The sequence below is a fragment of the Cupressus sempervirens genome, chromosome 8, assembly GCF_028749045.1.
Source record: "Cupressus sempervirens isolate cs-2001-9-10 chromosome 8, ASM2874904v1, whole genome shotgun sequence".
In the NCBI taxonomy this organism is placed as follows: domain Eukaryota; kingdom Viridiplantae; phylum Streptophyta; class Pinopsida; order Cupressales; family Cupressaceae; genus Cupressus; species Cupressus sempervirens.
In genome coordinates, this window is record NC_143125.1 from 995762 (window position 1) to 1002613 (window position 6852).

A 6852-nucleotide genomic window follows, 5' to 3' on the forward strand; every position below is an offset into this window, starting at 1 on the left:
TTGCATCAGTCGAATGCAATTAAAACTTGACAAACAACCAATCACATAAAGGAATTTTTTCATTTGACATCTATTTACTATAGTTTGAGATTTTATGTGCATTTAAATGATTTTAACAAAATGATTTTTCTACATTCTCATTGGTTAATAGAAATTAGAGTAAGGGGTAAAAATTTTTATTTAGTAAAAATAAACAAAATTTGTAACTTTATAATAACAACGAAGTTTAACAAAATCTATACAAATCTACTGAAATTTCTAGAAAACTGTACACAATCAATACTCCGAAATCTGTAGATATTTTACTCATTCAATAATCTAAAATCTCCATAACTCTGTCGAAATATCTAGATAGAATACCATGTCAGTGTCATGCATGCCCATAAATACTCTTTCCTCCGACACAATTACCCCATACTTATCTAGGCTTGAACGAAAATTTGTACTGTGTACCTGTTGAAACCACAAAAAATTTGTGCAGAAACACCATCAACTATGCTCTAAGAACACCGTAACCATCGTCACATTTGAGAAGCATAATTTGTATTACCAATCTTTTTCAGGCTACTTCCTCTCAACACTAAGCTGCAGTCCAAATACAATCCCTAGCCCATCCGTACAACACGCTTATTCCATGGAATTCATATATTCATTTATATATCGATTCCAGCTGCTATTCATGATCCATTCTCTCGGCATCTTGTACACCAATTTGCTAAGGCAGGGCATTTGGCTACATGAGAATACCTTGAAATTCTTATTCATCCATTTGCAAAAATGAGAGGAGATCATTGTGTCCATGTGTCCATTACTCACATGAATCTTTGCAATTTTGTTACCATAAACCCTATAGAATCAGATTGGACACTTTCTCATAGCATGAAGGTAAGAAATCTTTCTCCCTGCTAGATTTTCTAATTTCTGACAGCTCAAAAGTCGTCCCGTCTTCAACGTCATCTGACACTTCTTGACGATTTCCTTTTAATTCACAATTCCATCTTCTGAATAAAAAATGAATTTCATTTTAGTTTCTTCATCATTTCCTGAAAATTACCCTCGACCACTGGTCTTTGGAACTTAATTATTAGTGAGAGTGTTGTATCTTTGTGGCTCCAATTGTTCACATATGCAGAATCAACAACCAATTTTATATATCTTATCCAGAATAAGAGGAAGTAGTTAGATTTCATTTTCAAACATATGTGACTACACAGAAGCCTAGAAATGCTTTTCAGTTGCATTGGGCAACAACACATCTCTCTATCTTTAATGCTCGAAGTTTTAAATTCAAATTGGAGCACAACCGTTGATTATTAATTGTCTAGTTTGTCTCCTTCTATGGACAAAATAAGTAGTTCCCTAATCTCCAAATTTGCTTCAGGGTGAAGATCTTCAGTTTATAGATTCAGTGTCTGTAATCTATAAACTCTCTCATTTCTGCTGGACACACGGACTTATCTTTATGTATTATTATTTTCATGCTCACTTTGCTGGGCTTCTCTTCCATTGCTCCAAAGTTACTTCGTTTCTACTATAAATTTACTATCAGAAGATAATAAATATATATCTAATACCTTGGTGATTTCAGAAGTGGTCTCAATTTGATTCTCCGTTTCGCTAAGCTCGCATATGGTCAAATGCCAATTTGTTATGAAGCCCTGATTTTGACTATTCTGGTTGAGGAGGAGCCCTTTGCACTGACATCCGCCTCGTCAATTTTTGATTCATGCAACTCTACCTTAATTGTCCTCTTTTTAACATTCTATAACAGAAGCTTTTTATACTGTGGTGGAGATCTTCAAAAAGAGGACTAAGCAAAGATACTTCAAGAAATCGATATAGTGTCTTTATCTATTTTAATAGCAAGCAAAACATCATCAAATCCACCAACAACTTGTCAAATGAACAGAGATAGTATCCCTTATCATCAGTGAACGTTGTTGAAGCAGGCAATATATATGGATCTTTCTTTTGATGAATTGGCACCACCCCCTTAGAATGCTGATGTTGCACTCATGCAGTGCAAATAATCATCAAAATTGTATTTTAATCAAAGGGGAATTAAAAACTTAATTACGCAGTTTACAAAATCCAAGGACACTAGTTTTGGTAGCACAAAGGTGTCAAACAGATACTTCTGTCATATTACATTTATGCATGTTTGCAGACGTCTGTAAAAACCCGAAAGCATGGAGAAGGCACGTGGAGTCTATCAAGAGTTGGAGCACCGAGAAGACACATGGACTCTGCAATGCAAACAATACAAATTAATAAATTCAGCATTTAATGAAAATTTGTTGGCATTTAATCAAATGCATGTAATTCTGCAATTTGCATCAAATGATATACGTTTTATTTTTTTCCCAAAGCTTAAAAATTTATATTTTCATTGTCATTTTCGTAAATGAATTGTATTTACTATTGTTTGATTCTCTTCAATAAATTTAAATTGTCAAACTATATATATATATATATATATATATATATATATATATATATATATATATATATATATATATATATATATATATATATATATATATATAGGTTTGATAATCTATTGCAGATCTCTCATATTCTCACACATGAATAGCTTGTTGGAAGAGGGAGCTTGGTATTACAACTGACAATTGTATTTGCTTGAAACTTCCTCTAGCCTTTTCTATTGAATATATCGTACAAATTTCTACCTATTTTCTTTATAGCTAAGGATATTGGCAATATTTTATTCTTCTATATAAATCACATTAAAGAATCAATAGTTTACATTCACGCCTATGAATATTCTAATATTAATTTTAATAATATCTCAATTTAAAATGATACATATTGAATACAATCTATTATTATTATAATATTTAGCTAATAACTTTTAATTTCTTAACAATAATTTTATTTTTCAAATTATTTTAATATTATTTAATATTTAAATTATTTTTTTAAATTTTAATTTGCATATCAATTTCAATAAATTCAACAAAATTTTATTTTTATTTGATTATCTATTAATTCAATAAATTTAATTAATTAATTAATTAATTTAAACTATTGATCTTATTAATAAATGGAATTTATTTATTTTATTTGTAACTAAATAAAAATTGTCCAAGTTTGTTGGGTAACTAAAATCTTAAAACCAATAAGAGTTGAAATTTTTATATTTTCTTTGGAACCAATATGTATAGCATATTTTTTTACACTTTGTCTAGTAAGGGGAAAACATCTTACATTAAAATTATATTTGTTCCTAATTAAAATATGTGTAATTAATTCAAACATGATCTTATTGGTGTATCCATTGCATATCATAATCTAATTGCTAGTTTTGAAAAAAAAAAATATTAAAGTTTCTCCAACTTCCCCCTCATTATATATAATTACATGTCTCTCTATCTATTTAAACTCTACTCACATTTATCATTTTTCATTTCCATACCTATACTTTAGGAAACGCTTTGAATCTCTTGTTATTAGGGCAAGTACTAGCTGGCACTTGTTTTGGGTACAGAATAGACAACACACTTTAACATAATTACTTCAAATCCTTATGTCCCTGCAATGAATCAACGCCTCCGCCATGAGAAACGACTAAACAACAAACTAATTAGCATAGCCCTTCAGCTTGTAGTTGGCTGGATGGCCACGCGTCCCTCTATTTGATTCTTCTTAAGTAACTTTTATTATTATTATTATTATATATATCACTGCACGACAAAATCATTAACTTCAAAAATTAAATGTAGAGGAGTTGAGTCGATAGTTAATAATAATAATAATAACAACAACTATCGAATTTCCGTGCGGACACCTCGTTCCGGCGTCCCCACGCTCAAGTATGCGAGTGAGCTCAGTTGAGAAGGAGAATAAGATTTCGCATTGAAATTTTGGAAAAGGTACATTTGGTCGATTCTTAAAATGTGGTGAAAATGCCTAGACGAATACAGCTCGGATGATTTCCACAGACCTCCGATATTGAAACTACCTAGCCTAGCAAATTAACCACGGAATAAAGTGAAGCATTACCTAATATCCATTGCGTCCGGACACGCTCTTTATTTCGATATGACCGGGAATGCGTAGCGGCACAGGTCCAAACTGGTCTGTTTAATGAAAGCTATCGAGAAGTTTAATTGCAGCTTTCAACACTGGTGTTGTAGTGCTTTCGAGTGGGTAAAATTCAACGTCACAATAAAAAGAGCAGTTGAACTTGAGCTGGTTACATTTAATTGCCATGCTCAACGAGAATTGGATCAACGAGCATACCTGGCAACGCGGCTGAGCTGACATTTAATGGCAATTCTGAGTGGGTAAGCAAGCCCATATTATTACAACTCGCCACAGGCTCTTGAAGGGACATCTCCATAGTCATCATACCAATGGCCATCACCAGCCTTTTCTATGTTGTGCTGGCGGGAGCATACATTTGGAAGGAGCAGGCGTGGGAATTCTACGACTTGGCCGTGGAAGACCGTTCCCTTTTTCTGAGAAGAGCCACGGAGACCATTCTGGTGGCTTGCGTAGTGCTCGCGTGGGCGCTGTATCTGGTCAAAAAGCGGCGGCAGCGCGAGTGTTATCTAGTCGACTACAGCTGCTACGGGGCCCCGGAGGAGCGGAAGATGAACGCGGAGACGAGCATATATTTCTCGTGCAAATACCAGCCTCCGGTGGCCGAACACCTGGAGCTGCAGTGGAAAGTGTTCCTGCGCTCCGGGCTGGGCGACGAGACGAGCGCCTCGCGCTTCCTCTTCGACGGCAACGGCGAGGCGACGCTCGACGAGGCGCAGGTCGAGATGCACGAGTCCTTCGCCGCCGTCCTCGACGACCTCTTCGCGAAGACGCGCGTCCATCCGAAGCAGATCGACATCCTCATTGTCACCGTCTCCACCTTCACCCCGGCCCCCTCCCACTCGTCGTGGATCGTGAACCGGTACAAGATGAAGGACAGCATCAAGACCTTCAATTTGTCCGGCATGGGCTGCAGCGCAAGCGTCGTCGGCGTCGACATGGCGAAGGATCTCTTCGGACTCTACCCGGACTCTTACGCGCTCGTCGTGGGCACCGAGTGCATAACAACGAATGCCAATTACAAGGGCTACGACAAGTCCATGATGCTCACCAACTGCCTCTTCCGGGTCGGCGGTTACGCGCTGCTTCTCTCCAACAGCTCCGCCGAGCCCCAGCGCGCGAAATTCCGACTCCGACACGTGGTCCGCACCTTGGTGGCCGCGGACGACGAGTCGTACGGGTGCGTGCGCGGAAAAGAGGACTCCGACGGGTTCTACGGGATCTCACTCCGCCCTTCTCTCATTCAAGTGGCCGCTAACGCCGTCAGAAAGAACCTCGCGACGCTCGGCCCGAAAGTCCTCCCCGCAAGGGAGATGCTCTACTATGCCTACAATACGGCGTGCATCAAGTTTCTGAAGATGAAGGTGGAGCCTTATGTTCCCAACTTCAGGCTATCTTTTCAGCATTTCTGCATCCACCCGGGTGGACGGGCAGTCGTGAACGGGATGGGGAAGAGCCTGAGGCTGACGGAGTCGGACCTGGAGCCGTCTCGCATGGCGCTGCACCGGTTCGGGAACACATCGACGAGTGGGCTGTGGTACGAGGTGGCTTACATGGAAGCGAAGGGGCGGTTGAAGGTTGGGGACAGGATTCTGCAGATTGGGTTGGGGTCCGGGTTCAAGTGCAATACGGCCGTCTGGGAGGTCGTGAGAGAGAGCGGGCCTGGCGAGCTGGGTTTAAATGTGTGGAAGGACTGCATTCACAGGTACCCCTGCAACACCCGTCACAGGTTCACCGATGATTACTGCCGAGTGTATTTTGATGCCTTCAGAAGCGCCGCAGAGGCCTAATTTGAGGAATGTTAAAGTCAAATATCTGTTAATTATTGTACTAGCAAATGTGACTTATTAGCATCGGTAATAATTTAAATTTTCAGTAAATTAATTGTACGGAGTTGTTTAAAAGTATAATTCATTATGATATTTTGATTGACGTTTCGACGGTTGCAATTATTATTTTTTTAGGCAGGGATTGTCTTGTCCTATTAATTTTTATGTTTATAAGTAGTGAATTGTAAAGTTTAAAATTTATTTTATTTTTAATTAATTTTTAATCAGTAATTCTTATTTTGTAATTGGCTTGTAGAAATTTTATTAAAGACAAAATTGTTTTTAACATAAAAATTATAGAATATAATAATAAAATTAATTTATTATATAAGATGTGAATTTTAGCAGGCTTAAGGGCAAAAGCTTCGATATGGTTGGGGAAAAATTATTTTTGCTCTAAGCCTTGTTTGGCTCCTCCGAATGGTGTTGCTCCTCATTCCTTGCCTATGGATAAATATGGAGTTGGTGAGGCTTTGCCCTCCCAACAATATACGTCTTCTACGTTGAGAACAATCCATTTTGCTTCAATGAGCACGACTAGGGTTTCTTCCTCAATCATGGCCAAATGAAATTTCTTCTAGGATCAAGAACAATATTCGACAAAATGAAGGCGAAAGGGAAGTATCTCCTCCACTTCTTTTTCCCACAACCATATTCCAGCCTTGGAATCAGAGGGCTGATTGTCTAGAAATGGGAATCTATGGGCTATCCCTACTTGCATCTCGTCAGTGGCTACAGGGGCTAACTTGGTTTCGTTGGGCTCTGGATCTAGTAGTAACAATCATTCGGCCCCTCAGATTAAGCGAAAGGAAAAAATCCCTAAGGCCCCCCCCCCCCACCCTTTAGACAGTGTATCAAAAAGATTTTTATCATAAAACTCCTCCGTGTGAACCCTCGATGGAGCTTCATACCATTATCATAAGCAACCCTCACTAGGACAAAATGTGGGAAACTTGCA

The 6852-nt window shown here is 38.3% G+C and overlaps 1 pseudogene across 1 annotated transcript; it reads left to right on the top strand.

The window, feature by feature from the left end:
• The first annotated feature begins 4309 nt into the window (after window positions 1–4309).
• On the top strand, window positions 4310–5996 carry LOC149541267 (3-ketoacyl-CoA synthase 13 pseudogene; annotated as a pseudogene). Its single transcript, XR_016355124.1, has one exon. The product of XR_016355124.1 is annotated as a 3-ketoacyl-CoA synthase 13 pseudogene (transcript).
• The last annotated feature ends 856 nt before the right edge of the window (window positions 5997–6852 follow it).